Raw genomic sequence first — 25,320 nt, 5'->3', positions numbered from 1 at the left:
AAGACGAAAAAAATTAGGGGAACCGGCTAGATCATCTGATTCAAGTCTGTCGTTTTACAAATGAGAAACTGAGGCCCGGAGGGAAAGAATGGTCTCTCCAAGATCATACAGTTGTCTTGGAGACTTTCCATAGAAATCATCACCGCCCTGTCTCTGTTCGGCTTGTCAATTCCCCCGCCTTCCGTGGGCCAGCATACTATGTGTGGAGACAGCCACGACTCGTCAAAGCTCACGAAACACACTTCTTTCTTCCGAAAGGAGACCAGTAACGCGATGTTTCAAGGGGAGCTGTATCTATATGACTTTGGGTAATTGTCCGGGCCAGATTCTCAGCCTTTGTGGCTCATCATCTCCCCACAGACGAGGTCATTTGACCTTGACTGACCTTGGTCAGGAGCGATTGAGGGAGAGCCAGTTCAGCCGGGACCCAGCAAAATATTTTCTCTGCCAGGACGACTTTGGCTTTGCATCCAATTTTGACAACTCGGTTTTTGTGTTCTTCTTGAGTTGGGGTCCCTACTTTGGCTACAAACTGTACCCCTCTTCACTCCCCATACCGTCGTCCCCACTTTTCAATACTCTGTGCCCAGCGCATTCTGTTTGTGATTTGCCAGACTTGGGTAACTCAAGTTCTGGTCCTTGCCTCCACCCTGAGTTTGGGTCCCCCAATTTATCAATGAGGGGTGGGCCTTTTCCTTCGGTGAAGACATAAATACTGAGACAAATACATACACCTGTCTCAGCTTTGTTTGGTCCGTCCTGAACGTCTTAAATTTTTCGTCTCCCTCTTGCTCTCTGAGGTCAACTTAGCTTCTTCACAAAGAAAATAGCTGCCAGCTGCAAAGACCTGCCCCTGCTCGATGCTCGGGCACGCAACCTGGAGCCTTACTCTGGACAGCGTCAGCACAAAGCCGATCACAACCTTTGCTCCTCCCAGCTATCAGTGTCGGCTCCTAGAACTATCCAGAACTATCCAGGTTCTCTGATGCCCTCACAACCCACAACCACCTTAAGCCTATACCTGTCTCTGACATCTATGAGAGCCTCTCTTTCTAGAAGATTCTTTTCTCTTCCTCTCTGTGGCTTTGTTTGGCACTTCAGGAAATCTCAACCCGTAGGTACGGACGCCCGACCCTATGGACCATCCCCACCCACTGTATGCAGCAGCCCCTCGGCCAGCACTCGGGACAAACACATCGAGGGGCCCACCCTGGTTGAACAGGCCAGTGCAGGAGCCCATCCAGGCCATGGCAGCGGGGAATTCAGAGGACCCATGATCTAGAGCAATTCTGTGCAACAAGAAGTAAAACACAATTCACATACATAATTTTAAATTTTGTAGTAGCCATATTAAACAATTTAAAAACAGATAAAATGAGATTTCACGATACATTTTATTTAATTCAATATATCCAAAATATCAGTATTTCAAATACAGTTAAAATTTTTAAAAATTAATGATGAGATATTTACATTGTGTTTTTCGTATGAAGTCTTTGGAATCCAGTGTGTATTTTTACACTTACAGCGCATCTCAGTCCTGATTAACCGCATGTCCAGTGCTCAGTAGCCTAGTGGCTATGAAAGAGACACGGCAGGAAGCGTGTGGACGCAGGAAGGCCACGTGGCCGGCACCGTGGAAGACTGTGGCCTCTCACTGTCCATCCTTTCAGTTTCTCTCCTCTATTAGCTGCCTGCTGTCTTCCAAGTTAGATTTGTGATTCCGCATCTAATCCCAACTGATGAGAGCCCTCAGCTCCTTTGTCCAGTTTGTCACCCCAGCCTACCAACCCTTTGCTCTTCCCGAGGTCCCGAAGGGGCTGTTGGAGGGACCTGCACAACCATGGGAGTATGAAGTCCCCACCTCTGGAGGATGAGTGGGTGATGGGAACACTGTAGTAGGGAGGCCAGAGCTGGTGCTGTAACGGGTACAGGTACCATCTATGAAACTGCGTGCACCCAGGCAGTGCCTAACCCACCCGGGATCCTGGTGCACAGCCCGCAGGGAGACTCGGCCTCTCGGGTCTCAGCTATAGAGCACATCCCGTCGTAAATGAGGTTGTACTCACAGTACTGGACCTTGATACTTTTCCAGCTGCCACAACTGTTGAAGTGTTTCACGTGTGTTCGTTTACTTACTGTCACAGAAGTTCCGTTTCCCTTCCTACTTTAGAAGTGAGCAACCAAGCACAGAGAGGTTAAGGGCCTCGTTCTTAGTCATACAGCTGTTGGGGGAGGCTTGGGACTTAAATCCCGGATATTCAGACTGAAATAATGCCTGGTCTGACACTCCGTGGACCCCCAGGCACGTAGCAAGGACAAGCACCAGGCTGCTACTTGAACACCGGGGAAGACCAGGTGGGGGTGGGGGTGGGCCGTGGGCGGCGGAGTCACGGCTCCCGCTAAACCAGAGATGCGGACGTGGAGCTCATGGTCAGAGCAGGAACTGAAGTCACGCTTTCGGATTTGCAGCCGCGATTTGTAAGCACTTCCTGTTCCCACAACGTACAGGCCACTTCTCTTCGGTCTGGTTGAATGAGTGTTTGTGTATCTGCTCTGCTTCTTGAGGATCTGAAATTCTATTTCAAAACTTCCCAGAAGGAGCACTATGGAATTAACAATAAAAACATCCATCATCCACTTCTCTACAGTCAGAAGTCCTGCCTCCCTTTGGTTCTGGGCAAAGTGAGGGTTGTTCCTACGGTGGTGGAGACCGACTGGTGAACAATCATGCAGTCTATACCGAGAGCGGATGTCCGCACAGAAACGCACTAGGCAGACAAAAGGCAAGAGTATCCAACAAGGATTTATTATTATTTGGCCATTATTTGTCTGTGAAATATGTCTTAAGGCTTATTGGAGGAAATAGGTTTGTTTTTTTTTTAACTAGATGTGTTATTTAGGCTAGCTTCAAATCTGATCTGTTATTTCCTAGATCTATCCTAGGGGAAAGACCCAGTGGCTTCTAACTGCACAGAGATGAGCCGGTCATGGAGGATTTCTCCCGAGGAGGGGTAAGGACTCGATGGGGTGACGGAGACGTTGACTCTGGGATATGGCCCACCTGAGACTCAAACCCTGTTGAGCCCTCAGGGCGCGCACAGACGGGGGCCGTTAGCATCTGGCCCTTTACTAAACCCGTAACTTCCTGCACCCACACAGCTCAGCCATGCCCCATGACCCGTCTGCTGAAGCACAAGGCGGTCACGTTTTCCAACCACGTGCCTGTCTTTATTTGCACACCGGGAACTCAATCAACTGAGCACTCATGACATAGTCCAGAACACCAAATCCGGAGTCTAATCCCATTGTCATAAAACCATGTGGAGTAGATGTAGTCATTCCATAATCCGCACATTCACACGGCCTCGCCCTCAGTTACGGCACGGGGAGCCTGTCCAGCGCTGCCGGGGGGATGTGCTGGCCCATCTCTGTGCCCATCTCCAGCCTTCGATTCCTTAATCCCACCTCCCTGGGAAGAGAAAGAAGAAGGTGTTTCCCTTGGCGGTACAATCACTGATGAGTCTTTACGTGAAGAAGAGCTAAGGCTTTGGTGCCGGGGGCAGAAACACACCCAGCAGGAGCCTGGGTTTTACACCCGCTGAATGCCTGTTAGTGAACACGAAATCACAGTAATCAGAGTTGAGTCACGCTCGGCAAGGCCCTCGCTAGATGCCCTCCAGACTACCTGTCACCCACATTTCTTAGAGTAAAATTCAACTTCGTTCCTCTTCTGCGGTAACTCTGTGTACATAGCTGACTTCTGCTTTACTGAGGCTGTTGGTGTATTTCTCAGACAGGAGCTGCAATTAGGTTTGGATATAAACCTGAGCCAAGCCACCCAAGCAAGGAGTTCAAGTAAAAAGTGACAAAAACATAATTAGTCAATCATGTGAATTGATGTGCAGGTTGGAGTCACAAAATATCAGGTTATTTTTAAAAAGAGGGTTGGACAGCCGTGCACAGTAGGTGAATAAAGCCCCTGACCACAGGGAACACAGCTGGCGCTCAAGGGGTGAGGAGGGTGGAAAGTAATGTGTCTCTGGAATTGATTGGGCCAGTGAGTCTTTACCCAGCTGCTCCCTGGGGCCCTGGAGCCGTCATGTAATGTCCAGGCAGTCACCAAATTCAGACTAGCCACAGGTGCTTATGGTTTTATGTGGCACTGAGCAGTTTCAGTCCTTATCTGCAGCAGAGGACAGCAACTTCAGTGTGTCTTCCCATGGGTGGTGGTCCCCATGGCTGCTGGTCCCCATGGTCACTGGTCCCCATGTCTGCTGGTCCCCATGGGTGCTGGTCCCCATGGCTGCTGGTCCCCATGGTCACTGGCCCCCATGTCTGCTGGTCCCCATGGGTGGTGGTCCCCATGGGCAGTGGTCTCCATGGGCGGTGGTCCCCATGGCTGCTGGTCCCCATGGCTACTGGTCCCCATGTCTGCTGGTGGGTCCCCATGGGCGGTGGTCTCCATGGGCGGTGGTCCCCATGGCTGCTGGTCCCCATGGGTGGTGGTCCCCATGAGCGGTGGTCCCCATGGCTGCTGGTCCCCATGGTCACTGGTCCCCATGGGTGCTGGTCCTCATGGCTGCTGGTCCCCATGGCCACCATCCCAAGGACGATGGTGAGTTGGGGACTGGATAACATCATTTTCAGGCCAGGGCCAGTCGCATCCAGCCATCATTCTACTTGTGCGAGAATCAGACTGACTGCAAAGCCTCCCAGGCTCCTGGCTCAAACTCGGAAAGACCTTCGTATATGTTGTGTGTATATGTAGGCTCAGTGGCCTGGAGGAGGGGCTCGCTCCCAGGACCCGGGGGGTCCTGGGGGTGGAGGGCATGAGGGTCCTGGAGACTAGAAGGCCTCTGTCCTTTGCAGCTCTTTATCCTGCTGGAGACAGCTGTGCCCAAATGACACCTGGGAAATGCATCTGCCCGAAGTCGGACAGAAGTGGAGAGTGTTGTCGGGGGCGTGTTGTGTGTGTGCACTCGGCAGGGGAGGTGCTGGGAGTGTCTAGACCACAGCGTGGGCCACAGGAGGGGTGCGTACATCCTACATCCTCCGCAAGCTAAGGGCTTGGCTCCATGCACAGGGGAGGTCAGCGTCCATCCCGGGAAGTTAATGTTACACTATCTCACTCTGATGAGTTAGCTTCTTCCTCCCACAGTTAACCCAAGTTTTCCTCAGGTATCAGACCCTGACGGATAGGAAGGAAGAGAAACACAGCGAGCCCACCCACTGCATTTAGGGCTCATTTACTTTACAGAAGAGCACCTGGTGTATTGCCCACAGTGAGAAATATTCTGCCCTTTCTGTCTCCAGTCCTGCAAAACCTATTTCTGGAAAGCCTGCTGACTCTCGAGTGGGCATCTCGTGGTAACAGTGAATTAGGACGAGTTTTGTTACTGCATGATGGCTGAGCCAAGACAAACTGGACCGAGACGATACAGCCCTGGAACAGGCTGGAGCTTGTACGTCATTTGCAGTGTTAAAAGTGACTAATTTGGGAAAAAAGAAAACCAATTTACAGCATAAGCCAATTTTATTACAGAGATATGCTTTAAAGCAAATGCTTCACGAATAACCCGGACACTCGTGCTCCATGCTGCGTCTCTTGTGGCAGTCCACATACCTGACCTACCAGCCCGGAGCACGCGTTTTACCATCAAGGTCCCCTTCCAGGAGGGTGGAATATCATCCAGGAGATTCGGAACAAGACGACGAGGAGGGTCTTGGACAATGTGGGGGTTAGGGATACCCTAATCAAAATCTGCATCTCACTTTTGACTCCCCCTTCCCCAAAACTTAACTACTGATACCCTACCGTTGCCCGGAAGCCTTAGGATAGATCACATCTGCAGTCAGTTAACAGTCACGCAATGCAGTCAATTAACCACAGCAACGCATTGCAGTCAATTAACGATAACGCATTTTGTATGTTATACGTACTATATACTGTATGCTCCTAATGAAGTCCGCTAGAGAAGAGGAAACGTGGTTACGACAACCCTAAAGGAGGAAAATACGTTTACAGTCCCGCGGGTGTATTTACTGGAAGGCGGTACAGCCGGGCTGGGCGGGGCTGGGCGGGGCTGGGCCAGACACTGCGCATGAGCAGAGGCGCCCGCCCGGCCTGCCCGCACGTGTAGTGGTCGCCTGGCGGCGGCAGCCCGGGACACCCCGACCGGGGAGCCCCGGAGGACCCCCAGTCGGGGAGGACCCGGCCCCCAGCGTCTCCAGGCCTGACCTCCCCTGGGAACCGGCCCCTGCAGCCCAGGCCCCTCCTCCCCGGTGCGAAGGGTCAGCGCACAGGACCCCCCCGGCGCTCCCGCTCCCGGACTGGTAAGGTCTTGTGCCCGACGGAGTGGGGAGGGGGCGCGGTTGGGAACTAAGGCCTTGTGGCTTCTGCCGTCAGCACGTACAGAAAGAAAAGCGTAGAAGTGGACCCGTGCCGTTCAAACCCAGTCCTTCCAGGACCGCCTGTGTACCCCTGTCTGGCGACCCTCCGGGACGCCCCTCTGGTTCCAGGGGCCAGCCCTCCTGGAGGAGCGCGCCGGGGCATTCAGCAGTCTTGCTCAAACACCGGCCGTCACGCAGCAGGACGGTGCCTGACCCTCCAGTCTGCTCCTCGGACCCCACGCGCCGCGTAGTATTTATCCCTCGTTTGTCCTCTGCCCTTCTTTTGCTCTTGGCACAAAGCAGGCTCACGTCTGCCTCAGGGTCCTTGCACCTGCCGTTGCTCCGTGGAGCCCAGTCCCCTGGTTCTTCGCACTGCGGGTGGGTCCCGGACGAGCCACCCTGTCCCCTGCCCACCTGGTCTGTCACATCGCAGCCCCAGCACCCGTGCAGGGCCGTGCGCCCCAACGGTCCACCAGTGGATTGTGCGTTAGGAAACCTGGGCCGCCGTCCTGCTGATCAGCCGTGAGCCCTGAGAAAACGCACTTTGCCTGTTAGGGCAGCAGTCTTCCCTGGGAGGGATGGAGGGTGATTCCCCCACCACTCTGTGCGCCATCCGGAGGCCCCCTAAGGCACGTGTGGAGGGCGGGGCGTTGGTAAGAGGGGGCCTTGGTGGGAAGGCTCTGGGACCCTCCCACCCAGCGCCACCTCGGCAAGGCCCACACGGGCCTGAGAGACGCGGGAGGGAGGGGGCCGGCGTGGGTCGGGCGGCGAAGGGACGAGTCCACCCCCTGCCTCCAGCCTCCGTTGCCCCACCAGGGAGTCACAGGCCGGGAAGAGTCCAGCAGCTCTCCTGGCCTGGCCCCTCGGCCACCCCGGACCCGAACCGACGCTCAGTTCCACAGCTGGGTGACCCCGGGGAGCGGGGAGCCGAGCCGCTCTGTACGAAGGAAGGCTGCGTTTTGCTTCTGCAAGGGGGAAGGATGTTTGCGGGCAAACACAGAACATCGAGCCGGAGCGCCGTCCTCTGCCCGCGACTGCTGGCCCGGGTGTCTTCGCGTCCGCCCCACGGAGGCGGGTAGCGCGCCCCCCCCCCCCCCCCCCCCCGGGGCAGGGTCCGTTCACCAAGTCTGTTGGACCTTTCGACCTTCACAAGACTCCCGTTTCTGGAGAACACTTAGCACACAGCGAGCTGCGAACCGGCCGCGGGTCCGTCCTACGTCCCGCGTGTCGTCTGACTTTGGCGGTAGTTGTGTTCCTAAGCCCCCTTACCCTGGAGAAAACCGCAGCCCACACAGGTTATCGGCCCCCTGGCCAAGACGGGAGGGAGGACAGGCTGCCGACGGCGGCAAGGAAGCAAACGGTGGCGGAAAGGAAGTCTGAAAAGCAAAATGACCCCCAGGTGAATCCCCTCGGTGGCTGGTCCGGTGGACCCCGTGTCCGTGGACTAAGGGTCGTCCCGGGTTGTGAAAAACACCTGGGCTGTGCGTGGGGCCCTTCTGTAGACAGCAAGTCTCCGCGCACAGAGAAGACTGGGTTATTTTGACTCTCGCACATAGAACAGTCGGAAACGTTAAGTAAAAGCAACACGTTTTAGACGGATCTGGGGTTCACATGAAGATAAGGCCCTCGGGGGCTGTCTGTCCATTTGCGGGTCGAAGGTGGTGGAGTCCCGGTCCCAGCCTCGGCGCCACCTGGCCGGGCTGGAGGGACTCGGAACCGGCCTCTCGCCGCGAGACTGTGACTCCTTCCCGGGAGGTGACACTGCCGGGCTGGACGTGTCCACCTCAGGGACACTCACTTCGCGTGTCACTCGTGTTCGTAGAAGGCGGGCTTGGGGAGGGGCCAGAGGCATCCGTGCAGAACCAGTCAGAAACGGACAGAATCCAGGTCCTTTGCGAACCCAGGCGACCCTGCCCTGTGCGCTGGCCTTCACAACTAACAGCCGTGCTCTCGCTCCTTGCTGCATCCCCGCGGGGGACAAACCTTCTAAAAATGTCACAGAGAATGGAAAAGAGCGTTATCCGAGCCACGGTAGGGACAGGTGCCTGGGTTACACGGTTTTCACAACGGAGAGAGGCTCCCGGGAGGGGACATTTGGCACAGGGTTATGTATGGCTCTTACAGAAAGACTTACAAACCATCCTCACGAGGGACATTCCAGAAAGTTACACACTTTACGTTACGTTTTCAATACGTGCAAGTATGTTCAAGTGTAATCTTAAGGGAGCCAGGGAGGTTTTTGGTTTTTCTCACCTTTGTGTTTAGAATGCTGCTTTTTGGTTATTTTTTTTTTTAACAAATAATAATAATAATATTTTTTAAATAATAAAAAAGCAGATCTGCAATGTGTGCTCGGGGCAGAAACAGAGCCCGTGCCGTGAGGTTTCACGGAATCATTTTGACCTTGGTAAATGTTAAATGTTAACGTAAAAAATTGCAAAATGTCAAATGTTAACGTAGGGCTTCCGTGGGAGCCCAGGAGCAGGGCCACAGACGTCAAAAGTAGAAAATTTCCGGGCCGCCTGGGTGGCTCACTTAAGCGTCCGACCTCGGCTCAGGTCACGATCTCACGGTTTGTGAGTTCGAGCCCCGCATCAGGCTCGGTGCTTGGAGCCTGCTTCGGATTCTGTGTCTCCTTCTCTCTGTGCCCCTCCCCAACTTGTGCTCTGTCTCTCTGTGTCTCTCAACTAAATGTACAAAAAAAAATTTTTTTTTTAAAGTAGAAAATTTCCTTGATCAGTGTTTCCTTCGTGACAGGTTGGCCCACATCTAAAACAGGGGACGATCTGAGGGAAGGGAGAGGTTCCATGGAAGACCGTGGGTTCCTCCACAGTCTGACTCATCCCTCCCTCGTCCCGACCCGACCCCGCGCTCCGCCTTGACCATGGGAAAATGAAATCTTCGCTCCTTCCTTTTCGTTTCCTTCGAAAGGCAGCGTGTGTCTCACACGGGGTCCTTACCGGGAATGCAGATTGTGGGTGACACCCCAGGGGCTCGCGTCCAGCGGACGCCCACGGGCCTCACAGCAAGAGGCAACAACTCCTGCGGTGTGAGATGGGGCTTCCTGCCCCGAGGGTGCTTTCCTGGCCGGGCTTCCTTCCTCTGCCTTCTTTCCTCCGATGACATGGTAATCTCTGATGTCAGGACATGCTTATAGTCCTGAAGGTAGACCTCACATGTGCACACGTGTGCCGGAGGGGTCCCGATCGGCCAGAAGTCGGTAGAAACTGTTCCTTCGTGCTCGTCACGTGAATGTCAGGGCTGGGTGTGAATGAGACGGAAGTACCTTCTAGGTTGAAAGAACCTTTCAGAAAAATGGAGAAGGTTTTCCAAGTTTATATAGATTATTCAAAACACACTGGGGAAAAAACCCCCCATAAAACGGAATTTTAAAACCTTTGTTTTCTCAGGCATCGTTTTGCTCAGTTAATTCTACTTAGAACATGATCTAAAGAGGTGAAACGGTTGCTTCCTTCTACTTTAAAATGAGGGCCTATCCGTTGCTTTCTTTTATTAATAATTCACAGAAAAGCAAAATTTCAAATCAGCTCCAAGTTAGTCGGGAGTGCAAACACCAGAGGCCAAAGTCAGGCACTAGTCATAGCTTTTGTTCAGGGAGGAGAGGGGAGGGTCCGGGCACTTCCTCCTTCTTGAACGATGTGTCACTCCCTTGCTTAAAACCCACCGGTGGTTCCAGTCAGCTGTCGGGACTAGAGGCACACTCGCCCTCGTGGCTTACAAACAGGGTCTGACCCCGTGCACCTGCCGCCGTCTCTGGCTCCGTGCGCTCCATCCCCTAACGTCCCTCCCCCTTCCCAGCGCCCTAGTTGCTTCTCTGATTCTTGCTTGAGTTTCCTGAAGACTCCACACCTGTCCCTTACTTGCCATTCTTCCTGTCCCAGCTAACTCCCTCTTCAACCTCCAGATCTCACTTTATTCTTTTTTTTGTCAAAAGTTTTTAAATGTTTATTTCTGAGAGAGAGCAAGTGAGCAAGCATGAGCAGGGGAGGGGCAGAGAGAGAGGGAGACACAGCATCCGAAGCAGGTTCCAGGCTCCGAGGTGTCAGCACAGAGCCAGATGCGGGGCTGGAACCCATGAACCATGAGATCATGACCTGAGCCGAAGTCGGACACTCAACCGACTGAGCCCCCCAGGTGCCCCCGGATCTCACTTTCAATGTCACTTAATCTGGGAAGCCTCGGCTGACCTTAGGTCTGGGTTAAGGGTGTGACTCCTTTTTTCATTATAATTGCCTGTTTCCTGATTTTTTTTTTTGCATTTTTTTAAATTTAATTTTTTAAATTTACATCCAAATTAGTTAGCATATAGTGCAACCATGATTTCAGGAGTAGATTCCTTAATGCCCCTTCCCCATTTAGCCCATCCCCCCTCCCACACCCCCTCCAGTAAGCCTCTGTTCTCCGATTTATGAGTCTCTTATGCTTTGTCCCCCTCCCTGTTTTTATATTATTTTTGTTTCCCTTCCCTTATGTTCTTCTGTTCTGTGTCTCAAAGTCCTCATATAAGTGAAGTCATATGATATTTGTCTTTCTCTGACTAATTTCACTGAGCATAACACCCTCCAGTTCCATCCACGTAGTTGCAAATGGCAAGATTTCATTCTTTTTGATTGCTTGAGTAATACTCCATTGTATATATACCACACCTTCTTTATCCAGTCATCCATCGATGGACACTGGGCTCTTTCCGTACTTTGGCTCTTGTCGATAGTGCTGCTATAAACATGGGGGTGCCTGTGCCCCTTCGAAACAGCACACCTGTATCCCTTGGATACATGCCTAGTAGTGCAATTGCTGGGGCGTAGGGTAGTTCTATTTTTAGTTTTTTGAGGAACCTCCATACTGTTTTCCAGAGTGGCCACGCCAGCTTGCATTCCCATATAATTGCCTGTTTTCTATTCCGTATTCTCGGCTAAGATCATAAACTTGGATTATGGCAGGGAGGTGAGAGCCGTGTATATGCTCACACACACATGTGTGCACACACATATGTGCACAAATTGAACAGGAAAGAGGTAAACTGATTTGTGTCACTTCTCATGATCCGGTGCCCTCTCCTTAGGTCCCTCTCGAGTGCTGGGTGCAGGAAAGCCTGGGGTACCCCAGAGAGGGAGTTAGTTCATGGGGAGGTTGCTGTGGACTGGAGGAGACGGGCACACAGCCAGTGCCACCGTCTGGGCCCCAAACTGGGCCCCATGCTGTCGGGAGTCTTGAATATGGAAACACTGAAATAGAGAAGCTTTCTTTCTACATGACATCCCTAGAAGGTGTCTTGAAAGTCTCTTACCCCCTGAGTGAGCCGCATCTGAAGAGGAACGCTCACATGGACGCGGCCCCCGCGTTGGGAGAGGCACGGCTGGGGTGTGGCTGCGTGTGTGCGTGTGGTGGGGAGACCCCTCGTCTCTGATGCGTGCATCTCTGCAGATGGCCCCCAGATACCTTCTCTCCTTTGCTCCTCTGTTGGTGTCACGTAGTCTGGAGATCTTGAGTCAGGAAAGTGAGGCACTGGGGGGGGGTGGGGCCCGAAGTGCTCAGCCGCGTGAGCCCCCATCGCAGGTCTGGACAGGGCCCGCGGCTCCCAGGGTCCTGGCCAGAGTCCAGCTTCCATCCTGCCCCAGCAGACGTGTGCCACATTCGTGCCAACGGACCGCTGGCACCTGTGGGGCCACGGCCCGTGAGCCCACCTCTGCCACGGGCTGTCGGGCGGGGATCAGAGAGGATTTATAACCTCTCAGTATTTAGACGAGGAGTAGGTGGGCGTCCACTGGATCCTCCCTGGTGCTCCCCCCGCGGGATTTCACTTCATAGCCCAGGACTCTGTGCTAGTTGGCTCCTTGGAGGTCACTGGGCATCATTACTCCGTGTCACCTGCTGTTCAGGGAGTCACTCGCCTTTGGACACGTGCTTCTGTAGATTCCACTCCCGCCTGAGCTGCTCACGTCCAAGGTCCCTCCGAGGGGATCCTGCCGGTTGGCTGAGCACCCCGCGTCCGGAGCCCCGCTGGGGCAGACCTCCAGTGCCCGTGTCTCCAGACCATCTGCCAGCCCACGAGCATCGTGGCACCTCTGTGGCCACAAGGGCAGGTCAGGTGTCCACAGCAGCGTGGCGGCCTTGGCTGAGAAAACCATGCTGGGCGCTGGCTGCACAGGGGCTGTGAGCTGGGCGTTCAGAGCGCCCAGCCCGTACCTGCGGCCTCCCTTCGCCCGCTGAAGGCCCACTTGCTTTAAGTCATGTATGCAGATATTCTCATCCCCACCTAAACCACGCCAGCTAAGCAAAGGTGTAAGAGTCTAAATTAGATCATTCAGAGTCTTCTGCAAAAGAGGAAGGAAAAATAAGAACTCTTCAAACTTCAGTACCCGCTGTAGAGTGTTTCAGATTATTTAGGAAGATGCGGTCAGCTATTTCACTGTAAATTCACTCTGTTATCAGCAATGGCTCATGTGTCCAGGAATGGCTTCACTTCCTCTCCAATGGTCACCATAAAATTAAGACAGGGGATAAAAGCCATGTCTATATATAGACAATGGATTAATCCCTTTGCATGACACAATAGTTTGGGGCACTTGTAGTGACTATTTTTGTAGAATTCATACATAATGTGCGTTACAGAGCTTCTATAATCCGCTCATTAAGCTGCCCACAAACTCGTCTGCCCAGTTTTCAGCCCAGCAGTTTGGTCACAAAGACCTGACCATCCTTCGTAAAGCCGTGGGGCTCGTATCACTGTGAGTCCTGTGCCGTGCGTAAGAGTAAGCCAGTAAGTTGACCTCGGTCTTTCTTCGTGCTTGTCACTGGCTCCTTACTGCCCCCCACCTCCATGGGGGCAGCGGGATCGGGTCATGGGCCCCCCAGGACCCTCCAGGGTCGTGGTTCTTGACTCCCTGCAGCCACTTCTACAGAGTGTGGATGTGGATGTCACCCGCCTCTCCACGGGCGACCTGTCCCCAAGTCTTTGCCTTATCTTGGGAAAAGAGGTGGAAACAGCTGAGAAGAGATGAAGCTTGAGTCTCCTGTCACTAGAGAATTCAAGTTCTCAGAACCGAGAATTTCAACATGGGATTCTCAACTCTGGTTATTCCCTGGGGCCAACCGCCGTGTTTTAGATGCCCACACTCTAGCACAAACCTGGAGGTTCTGAGGCCAAAGTCAGGGGCGAGGACAGGCGAGTGCTCGTGTTCTCAGATTCTAGTGGTCGTGTTCCGGCTCAGGCAGGGTTGAAGCCAGTGATTCGGATGAGACGCTTATATTTGTTCTTGTTCCGCACTCCAGCCAGGAGCCCAAACCGTGTTTCCCTAGGTCGCAGGTGCACACATTGCTGCCGTTCCCGTCTTGTGGGGGAAGGACCTGGGTTCGGAGAGGACCGGACTCAGTCCACCAGAGACAGGCAAGGAAGAGTGTCTGGAGTCAGCAGACAGACTCATTCAGCAAAGTCCGCCTGACTTCAGATACGAGTTCCCTCTGAACCCGCTCGTGGCTCAGGACGGCTTCTGCTGCCCAGGTGTCGCATTTGCTTTGGGGGGCATCAGTTATCAGTATGTCTTTTGTGCACCAGTACTGCGATGTGAGGGCGCTGAGCCAGGGGCGGGCGGAGTGATGAGCGTCCCAACCGCACCCTTCCTTCTCCCGGGCCTCCGCACCTGTGCCCCTTCCTGCCAGTGCTTGGAGTGGAGCCAGACAGAGACCAGCTCCTTGGCGGCCCCCTGAACAGTGTCTAGTCTTTTTCTCCCAAGGGAGGTGCTGGGAGCTGGCACTTTTCTGCTTACCCGCCGTGCCGATCCGGGGAGGGGCGTCCTCTGGGGAGTACCTGCCAGTTTTGCCCTCATTGGGATGCAGGAGCCACTCAGCTGCCTTCCGGATTTCTCACGAACGGACTTGGCCCGGGTGGTGGTGTTGGATCCGTGTCTGCAGGTGGGGAGGGCGAGTGTGGGGGTGCCCCCGCTGCCGTCCGGCTGATATTGCCGCACACGCGGTTTACGTCCTCGTTGTGGTGCTGCTTTGTGTCCATTTCCCAAAATTCACCAAAATACACATGTTACCGTATGAAAATTATACATCAGTAAAGGAGACGAAAATAAGTTCGTAAAAATTTAATGTCACAAAAAATTTGTAAGCCAGCAGTATGTTGTAAACTGCTCCTAGAAACCATCCTTCAGCACCAAACAATTTATATATCTGTCATTCAATTCCACTTAGAAAATAGCCTTGCATAGACAAAATTTTCTGATATATAGGCTATGCTTGCTTTTACTGTTCTTTTTTTTTTTTTTCTCTTTATTCTCAAAATTGATTCCAGCCACACTCTCTTTTTCAGGACGGTGAGGAAGTCACGTAGGGATCACCATTTCTAAATAAAAAGTGGGTTGCATCCTACGTGTACCACTGCTCAGTGCCTAAACAAACGTCTGATACGTAGTGGACATTCGTTAACGTTTCTTTGAATGGATGGATGTAGTTTTCTTCTTTGATAATCCACTGTCAAAAGAGTGAAGAGAACCAGACCTTACAGTCAGATCCTTGATTTTGCCAGTTAGGGGCGGTACGGTCTCAGACGGTCTCAGCCTCGCCTACCCCCCCCCCCCCGCCCCGTGTCAACAGGGATGATAATAATCCAGCAACTCATAAAGTGAGCTTCGAAAGAGCTAAAGAAAAAAGACAGCTTTCCATCGTCTGAGTGTTGTCACCTGGACAAGAATTCCCATTGGTTCTTCTCACCCGACAATCTTATCTGGCTGATTACGGAGCATTTGTGTCCATTCCAGTCCACATTCGGGATGCTTGAAATGCCGACTAGACTGGTGTTTTCAACACTTTGTCCTTCTCCCCCCAACCTAATTGCATCACTCATTTCTACTGTCCATGGTTTGCTAGAGCCTGGCAGTGCCTAACATGAACTAGATACAAACAGGAACCTTCAATAAATCTCCTGTAATCAGGTGTTTATGGCCCTTGCTTTCCACGTTCGCCAAGCTCTCTCCCTGGCCAACCGGATGCCCGTGCGGCACATGAGAGCGGAGCCCTGGTGGGGGAGTGTCCTGCCGTCTGTTCGTATCGTACTTTGCTTGTGGCTTAGTTTCCTCATGCTTCTCCAGTGCTCGTACCTCTGGGCGGTGGCTTCTGGTTGCGGCCTCCGCTCTGCAGTCTCGACTTCCTCCCCGTGGGTCTCCGTCCCACCACCATCCACCGTCCAGTCACGGACCTCGCCTCTGCCACCCGCGATCCACTGTCACAAAAGGCAAACTCCAGTTCATATCCTGCAAACCCAGGCAGTGGGCGTGTTGTTAGATGCTCTGAGTTTGTGGTAGTTGCCTCACGCCCTTGTTTTCTTTATTTTTCTAAAAACTAATCTATTATATATTTATATATGATACGTATTATGATGCGTCTATTTAACGTATATTGTAATAATTTGTTGCATTCGTTGTTTCTATAATTTTATGTCTACCCTAAATAGTCTATTTACGGTAGAAAGAAAATATTACAGATATCACTGAAGCTCCCCACGTCCCAGGGATCCAGAGTTTTCTGTTTGAACTAGAAGTTGACTCACTGCTCTAGGGTAATGGCATGCCTGACTGAAAATTACTTGGTAACATTTAAGCTCCCGAAGAGTATGGTTTGGAGATCAGCCTAGGATGCTCCTGTTCTCTCTTCCTTTGAGGCTGGCCTAGCAGAAGGCTCGCTCTCTGGCTCCTCAATCCTGGGAGGGCTGATACAGCTCAGATTTTGCATGACACCCGGCTCCAAGACCCGTTTGGCCGCTCTCAGCAGACCTGGAGACCGAGAGGCTGGCGCATTAGAAAGCCTGGCACATGACTCAGGGCCATCGGACCCTAAACTTTTGTGACAAGACTGATTTCCTTCTTCATCCTTCCCTCTTTTGGAAAGAAAGATTGTGTTTGTTTTCTAGCATAATACTGTGTCAGTTCTGCCTCGAGAAAAAGTCAAAATTCGCCTGGGAGCATTGGACGCGGCCTGTCACATTTCCATGGGCTCCGTGACGTTGCCTCTGGCTTCATATTTTCAGTTTTCCTTCCAAAGCTCTGCCTTCCTGCACAGTTTCAGACTGGAGACGGGACCGAATTTTCCAGACCTTCGAGATGCCCCTTCTTATAGCCATGCCAGGTGGAGAGGAGCACCCGTCCCACGATGCTGCAAGGGGTAGTTAATGGGCCGTCTCTTCTTGGGAACGCATGAGCAACAGGTGACTCATCCTGTCCCTCTGTTATAGACCCAGTTACTTACATGAGACCTGCCACGCGGCAGATGCCGTGTCCCTGAAAACACATCTCAGACTTCTCCCTGTCCTCTCTGCTCTTTGTCACTGCTTTGTTTTTCTTCCTGGTATGTAAACGTCAAATACACTATACACTGTATTTTTTAAATTTGAAAAATTCTATTTATTATTCAGCTGTAAGGCATGTTTAGCTTTAATAGATATTACCAATTTTGCTCCCAGAATGGTTGTACCCGTTGACGCAGCTCCCAGGCAAGTAGGAGATTCTGACTCTTGCAAACCATTTCCAACCTTTGGAGCTATGAGGTTATTTTCTTTTTCTTCTTTTGAAAAATTTTTTTAAGTGTACTCTTTAATCCCCATCCCCTGTTTTCCCCATACGCCCCCCCTCCCACTACCCCTGGTAGTGTGTTCTCTCTCTCTTTTTAAATGTTTATTTATTTGAGAGAGAGTGAGAGCAGAGGAGGGGCAGAGAGAGAGCGAGAGAGAACCCCAAGCAAGCTCCACACATCAGTGCAGAGCCCAGTGCGGGACTCAGTCCCACAAACCATGAGCTCATGGTCTGAGCCGAAAGCAAGAGTTGAACGCTTAGCCAACTGAGGCACCCAGGCACCCCACCATCAGTGTGTTCTCTATAGTTAAGAGTCTGTTTTTTGGTTTCTCTCTCTCTTTTTTTTTTTCCCCTTTGCTCATTTGTTTTGTTCCTTAAATTCCACGTATGAATGAAATCATATGGTATTTGTCTTTATCTGACTGATTTATTTACTTAGCATTATAGTCTCTAGCTCCTTTCATGTTGTTGCAAATGGCAAGATTACATTCTTTTTGATGGCTGAGTAATATTCCAGTGTGTGTGTGTGTGTGTGTGTGTGTGTGTGTGTGTGTGTGTATACATACCACATCTCCTTTATCCATTCATCAGTCAGTGGACACTGGGCTATTTGCATAATTTGGCTGTTGTTGACAACACTACTATAAACATTGGACGGCATGGAACCCTTTGAATCTATATTTTTGTATCCTTTGGGTAAATACTTAGTAGTGCAATTGCCGGGTCGCAGAGTAGTTCTCTTTTTAACTTTTTGAGGAACCTCCATCCTGTTTTCAAGAGTGACTGCACCAGTTCACATTCCCACCAACAATGCAAAAGGGTTCCTCTTTCTCCACATCCTCGTCAACGTCTGTTGTTGCCGGAGTTGTTAATGTGAGCCATTCTGACAGGGGTGAGGTGGTACCTCATCGTGGTTTTGATGTGTATTTCCCTGATGATGAGTGATGTGGAGCATCTTTTCATGTGTCTGTTAGGCATCCGGATGTCTTCTTTGGAGAAGTGTCTACTCATGTCTTCTGCCCATTGTTGTAATTGGCTTACTTGTTTTTTGGGTATTGAGTTGTATCAGTTCTTTATATATTTTGATACTGACCCTTCATCAGCTATGTCATTTGCAAATATCTTCTCATAGTCCATAGGTTGTCTTTTAGTTTTATTGATTGTTTCCTTCACTGTGCAGAAGCTTTTTGTCTTGATGAGGTCTCAATAGTTCATGTTTGCTTTTGTTTCCCTTGCCTCCGGAGACTTATATAGAAAAATGTTGCTACAGCTGATGTTAGAGAAATTACTGCCTGTGTTCTCTTCTAAGATTTCTATGGCCTCAGGTCTCACTTTTAGGTCTTTAATCCATTTTCAGTTTATTTTGGGGTATGGTGTAAGAAACGGGTCCAGTTTCATTCTTCTGCACGTTGCTGTCCAGTTTTCCCAGCACCATTTGTTGAAGAGACTGTCTTTTTCCCATTGGTTATTCTTTCTTATTCGTCAACGATTAATTGACCATATAGTTATGGGTCCATTTCTGTGTGTGTTTTCCATTCCATTGATCTATGTGTCCGTTTTTTTGTTTTTTGTTTTTTGGTTTTTTTTTTGTCAGTACTGTACTGTTTTAATCACTACCACTGCATAATATAACTTGAAATCTGGAACTGTGATGCCTCCAGTTTTCCTTTTTCAGGATTGCTTTGGCTATTTGAGGACTTTTATGATTGCATACAAATTTCATTGTTCTACCTCTGTGAACAGTGCTGGTGGTGCTTTGATGGGGGATACTCCAAATCTCTAGCTGGCTTTGGGCAGTGTGTTGAGACATTTTCATCTTAACCATCCTGGTAGCTTGGGTACTCGTCTTTCACTGTGATCTTAATTTGCATCTCCCGACTGCTAGGTTTTCATATGCTTATTGACCACTTAGATAGTCTCTATTTTATGAAGTGTCCTAGGTTTTTGCCTATTTTTTTAAAAACTGAATTGTCTTACCAATTTCTTATTGATCGGTAGGAGTTTTTTATGTACTTTGTATATGAATTCTTTGTCATTTATGTAACACATGTATACATTTATTATATGTACAAACATACAGATAGATTTATAAGCAACACAGGAAATCTAAAAGCCAAAAGAGAAAAGGTGGACAGATACCATCACACATCCCCCCCAAATTTTTGGTGTTCAGGATGATAAAAGACACGAAGACATCATATTATAGATGATACTATATAGATAGTATGTATAATTGACTATATATAACTGACTGTATATATCAATATACCATATGTATAATTGAACCAGCCCAATCCATTCCTGAGTTCAGAGAAATGAGATGAGTTATATGATCACCCATACACATTTAGAAGAATGTCCATACCACCTTTATTCTCCATATCCCCAAACTGGACATAATGACATATCTAGAATAGATTAAAAAACTGATGACATGTTCATAAAATGGGATACCACACAACATAAAGAATACATTTCAGCTCCGCGCGACAACATGAGTGAAAGAGGTCAGACACGAGATAGTACATATTAGGATTCTATTGATATTGAGGCAAAACAAATATTTACTGATACCAATCAGGTAGTAGTTACATTGCGGGGGGTCTTTCCCATGGAGGGAGGGAGAACAGGAAGCCTGGGAGGCTGGGACCGTTCTCTCTTGCCGTGGGGGGCGGTTACAGAGGTATATGCATATGTGAATGTTAAGCGAGCCGTGTGCTTGACCGTATATGGTATGAGGTAAGGATTGGTGTGTGTTCTGTTTACTGCTATATCCTCAGTGTCTGGGAAGCACCTGTCACACAGCCCGTGCTCAGTGCGGAACCAACATTGCGCACTGAGCGTGCATTCACCCAGCGTCCACATTGAAACAGCACCCCTGGTAACCACAACCCAGATGTTGATGTTTTATCTACTTGCCTTCAAACATGTTGCTCGTTAGCTGAGTCATGTTTAGAAAGGGTTAACCTGTAGAAAGAGCCCACGTAGAGATGGATGTGGAACCGAGAGCCACAGCGGTGTTATTCGGCCGGACAGCTGTATGGTCCCAGAGCTTCGGGGAAACCAGGCTTGTTTCCAGTGGACATGTCTAGACAGCTGTGAGTAGTGAATCATATGCACACTTACAGGAACCTGAAGAAACTCTGGCCTGTGTCCAAAATGGGGATTTTAGCAAGAGCTTAGGAATTAATCTATAGCAAGATGAAAGTTAAGAAGAGGCAAGCGTACAAGGGAACTTGGTGTAGGACAAAGGTGGCATTTTAATTCTATTGGGGACTTGATGGTTAATTTGAAAAGCAATCCTGGGACAATTGGCTATGAGAAGAAAAACGTTAGGTTCCTATTCATGCTACATATAGAATTAAATTCAGCTTTGTTTAAAGATCCGTATGTAAGAGCTGTATACAAGCAAATATAAAAGATGTTAGAAGAAAGTTTACGAGAATATGCCGGTCACTTTAAGAGTGGAGAAGACGCACTTAAACAATGTAGGAAAACTAAAAGCCAAAAGAGAAAAGATGGGCAGGTATTATCACATAAAAAACCTTCTCCACTGTTTGGAATGCCGTAAGATATTATAAATAGACTCAAAATGGTAACCAGGAGAAAATATTGGCTGTGAATATAAATAAAGAGTCATTTCCTTTATAATTATAAAAGAGCTTTTACAGATTTGTAAGATGAAAGAAATTAACTCAGTAAAAAAAAAAAAAAAGAAAGAAAGAAAGAAATGTGAAAACTAACGACCTGAGCAGGAAATGCAAAGGAAAGCATGAGTGTAAAAATGTTGAACCTCTCCAGTAGCCCTCAAATCAAGCCAGGAATAAGATGCCGTTATTTTACTGCTAAGATGGGCGAACACGGGTTCGCTTTCTCATTTCTTTGGTTCTTTGGGTGTATTTTGGACGTTGCCTTCTTAAGTGCTTTTCAAAGTATAATGTGAAATGTATTATTTCCTTTGGAAGGTGGGGGCTACTGGGTGAGAAGGTCAAATGCATAGTGTAGGTTGGACACCTGACCGAGAGAGGGACAGCTGCTTAGACACGGGAAGGCAGTGCCAGAGCCGCACCCCACACCCAGCTCCCAGGGACGGCCGGCTCTCCTGGCCTCCTACTTTTCAACACTTTCCCTCCCACACAGGCCCAAGAACCTATAGGCATTCTCACCTCTTGACATTTTCTGGGAACAAAGCCTTTGTTTTAAAAAATGACAAAACTTGGGGCGCCTGGGTGGCGCAGTCGGTGAAGCGTCTGACTTCAGCCGGGTCACGATCTCGCGGTCCGTGAGTTCGAGCCCCGCGTCGGGCTCTGGGCTGATGGCTCGGAGCCTGGAGCCTGTTTCCGATTCTGTGTCTCCCTCTCTCTCTGTCCCTCCCCCGTTCATGCTCTGTCTCTCTCTGTCCCAAAAATAAATAAACGTTGAAAAAAAAATTTAAAAAAAAATGACAAAACTTGTAACTCGGGCAGAAGACAGCGTGTCCTTTTAGTGTCCTATCAGGGCATCGTGTGACGGGTCTGCCCATGGGTTATTTAATCAGGTAGGAGAATGCAATTTTATTGGACTGTTATTCACTATTGATTAAAATCTAGGCTTAGAGAAGCAACGTGTTAATTTATAATTTTTGCCTCTCAGCACTATCAGTGGTTTCTGTCCAGTAGGAAAGATAACCCCGATGGTGGTGGTTTTATTGTCCTGTAGGACAGTAAACCATGTCATCATTGTCCTCTGGCTAGGACAAAAGAGGATTAAAGCAGAAAAAAAGCATCTATCGAATCACCAAAAAAGAATCTAAGATTGTTTCAAATTGAAGTAAAAATAACTGATAAAAGCTTTGGTTCACATTAAGGAATGAGCCTTTAAGAGGGAGTATACTTTGTGAGCTAATAGGGTGATCCTCTGGTAAGTATTTAGGGGTTCACCTAGATGGAAAGGAAGCTTTCCCCCCACCCCCAGAAAATCACCCAGTACCGCCACACCCACCACTGGGGACACTCCCATCTCAGGTGGGTATTTCATACCCTTCCTGGGTCATGTGGGAGAAGTCCGCAAAAGAAGGGAGGGGCCAGATCAGAGAGATGTCTTTGTCATACTTTGAATGACCAAGAAATTTGACCTTGCAAAACTGGGCTACAACTCCGCCTTTCTCTCATGCATTGTCTATGCAGCTACCAGAAAGACATTTCTGATCAAAATTCAACCCTTTCCTGCCTCTGCTTAAATTCTTCATTTCCTCCTAGTGCCCTTAGGATTGAATTGGAGCCGTTGCATCATCGAGGCTCCTGATTTCCTCTGCAGTCCCATCCCTAGAGATACCTTCCCTCCCCAACACACATGCATGCACACATACACCCACACACATGCACACGCACACACATGCACGCATGCATGCACACACTTAACATGCAAGCATGCATACACATGTTTGCACATTCATAAGCACACACTCCCCTCAGCTCCAGCCATTCTCTCTGGCTTTGCACACTCTCTTCCCAGTTCACTTGCCTCAGCCCCTGCTTTCCGTCTATATGCTCGCCTGGTTTAAGACTCCCCTTACACTTCCTCTGGGAAGCCCTGCCTGCCCCTCCTGTGTGTTTCCCAGACTCCACGGCAACATACTCACTGCTTGATCCCCATAGGGCCCCCAGGGCAGTTACCCCAGGACAGCCTCCTTCGTTATACCATGAACCCCTTGAGAGCAAGAACTGTGTCCCCAGAACCTAACCCCAGGCCTAGCATACACTCAGCAAATATTTATGGAATTAGTGGTTGAAAGAATATTACCTTTTAAAAAAAAAAAATATGGGGCACCTGGGTGGCTCAGTCAGTTAAGCGTCCGACTTCGGCTCAGGTCGTGGTCTTGCGGTTTGTGAGTTCGAGCCCCATGTCAGGCTCTGTGCTGACAGCTCAGGGCCTGGAGCCTGCTTCGGATTCTGTGTGTGTGTGTCTCTCTCTCTGCCCCTCCCCTGCTCATGCTGTGTCTCTCTCTGTCTCAAAAATAAATAAAACATTTTTAAAAAATTAAAAAATATATACTTTGGAATTTTGAAATAAAACTTGTATTCTAGAAAATTTGGAAAGCACAACAATGCCCAAGGCAAGAAGTTCAAATCAGCTGTAATCCCCCCTACTCCGAGATAGCCCCTTTTAGTTGATGCATTAATCTTGAGAAAGGGGACACCACGTAAAATGGAGACCGTGGGAACTTTCTGGCAACACCGTGTCTCACACAGAGAATGGAATTACAAGACCAGTTAGAAGAGGGTCCAGACTCCAGGTATAAAATGACAAGCGTGTGGACCAGATGGGACAAAGGGAAGCCTGAGATGCACGTGGTTACCAGGATGTTTGGTGGCCGGGCCTGGAAATTGATTCGGGGCGGTGGTGAGCCAGTGGGAGGACCGTCTGCTGACCTGAGGTTAATACGCAGCTAAATCAACGGAAGATTTTGAGATTGGGTGAACGGAGGTGTCCTGCTCTCGTCTCCTCCCTCATCAAATATTTATCAGGCATGTCTTCTGCACCCGGCACTGGTCTCCTCACTGGGAAAGCGGAAGAACTGCCACCACACGGCCACACGGCTTTGTTTGCCCTTCGCCTTCACCCCTGCACTGGCCACGGTGACCACATTTTAAGCAACTTCTTGAGAAGTTGATGGGAGGACAGACATGCTGATTGTGGACTGGCGGTTGTGGGCTTTCTGGGGGAGCAGCCAGGAGTCATCACCGTGTAACACAGAACAGCTCGGTCTGTTGGCCCCGGTAGGAAATGGTTTTCCTCCAGGTCCTGTAGCTGTGTCTTCCTTTTCCTCACACGTCCCCTTGCTTCCACCCCGCATGTGGGGGCACTGCTTGGGTTTCGATCTGGACCTGTGTCCTCCGAACCGCAGCCCCTCGTCCTCAGGGTAACAGGTGCATCAGTGAACACATCAGCAAAGCCCCCAGCCTTGTCCAGAATCAGCTCTGGTGGTGGGAATGTGGTGCCTCTGGGAGAGCTCTCAGATTTAGTCCTGGAGAGCCATCAAGGAACGCTAAAATGTCCTTGAAAGGGGCGCCATGGTGGCTCAGTAGGTGAGGCCTCAGACTCTTGGTTTTGGCTCAGGTCATCATCTCGTGATTTCATGAGTTCAAGCCCCATGTGGGGAGGGCTCTGCGCTGACAGTGTGGAGCCTGTTGGGCATTTTCTCTGTCCCTCTCTCTCTGTCCCCTCCCTGCAGATGCTCTCTCTGTCTCTCTCGAAGGAATAAACTTAAAAAAAAAAGTCCACGAAAGACTGTTCAAAGCACAGACATATTCCTTCAATCCCCCCGAGCATACGCGGTGATGATGGGAGGAATGTGTGTTCAGGGCTGTGACACATGTGGTGAGATGGCATCTTCCTGGCCAGAGACATAGGAGACACTTGTTTGAGACAGAGGCATAAAAACCCCTGATTGTGCAATGGCTACTTTTTCGTTGGTGCCAGATGTGAACGGGCCAGATTCCTTTGTGAGGAAAATTGGGAATCCGTCTCACTAATAAAAAAAGTCCCTTAATAGTCAATAGCTAGAAAATTTAAGAAACTTCAGAAGAAAAAAGCACTAAATAAGTTAAATGGCCCCATTAGGGTTACATGAGTGGTACTTTGAGATCAATCATTTGAGATTTAGGATTTGGACACTTTTCTCTGTACGTATATTACATAGCAATACAAATTTTATCTAAAAGCAAAATTGCTCTGGATACAGCATCTTCTAAAAAAAACAAAAAAAAAAAACAAGAACACAACAAACCGGGAGAATCCGTCTCTGTTTCTCTGATGAGGGGAACGGTTGCAGACTTAGGGCAGGACCTTTGAGGCAACTTTCCAGGCTTCAGACTCTGGGCTCGGTCAATGGGGACACGCCACATCCTAATTCCACTTGACTGGCCGGTTGACCGCTGGCACATTGTTAAAACTCTCCGAGCTTCGTGGAACCCATCCGCAAAATGGGAATAACATCACTCTCTCGGGGTCATGACGGGCTGGAACAGGATGATGTGTTTACAGTGTCCGGTCGAGGCTTTGCTGCACAGAACCCCCTCATGAATGTTGGGTCCTCACTCGCTCCAACGATGTCCCTCTTTCCCACCTTCATGGGCTTTCCTCCATCTGAGCTCCCAAGGAAGCCAAAGGGAGATGCTGAGGGGCAAATATGCCAAGGGCTGGGAGGCGGGAGAGGCCCCGGGAGGAGCCGAGGTCAGCCAGGTGCTGGCACTCACGAATAACAAGGAAAATGTGAAGGGATCCCTGTCGCTGTCGAAACCCGGCCAGATGCGGCCGCCCGGGTGCCAACGATAACAAGAGAAGCTGAAATTAAGAG

At 49.9% G+C, this 25,320-nt stretch overlaps 1 protein-coding gene across 1 annotated transcript in view; it reads left to right on the top strand.

Annotated features, from left to right (window-relative positions):
* Window positions 1-6,138: 6,138 nt before the first annotated feature.
* Window positions 6,139-25,320, top strand: part of MMP12 (matrix metallopeptidase 12) — a 45,175-nt gene continuing 25,993 nt past the window's right edge. The window contains exon 1 of the mRNA XM_040460800.1: window positions 6,139-6,336. The gene's annotated coding sequence lies outside the window, so the exon portion shown is untranslated. The remainder of the gene's footprint in view (window positions 6,337-25,320) is intronic.

The sequence above is a fragment of the Herpailurus yagouaroundi genome, unplaced genomic scaffold, assembly GCF_014898765.1.
Source record: "Herpailurus yagouaroundi ecotype Mexico unplaced genomic scaffold, PumYag 251, whole genome shotgun sequence".
Classification (NCBI taxonomy): domain Eukaryota; kingdom Metazoa; phylum Chordata; class Mammalia; order Carnivora; family Felidae; genus Herpailurus; species Herpailurus yagouaroundi.
Note: the sequence above shows the minus strand (reverse complement) of the source record. Positions and strands in the feature narration are given on the sequence as shown.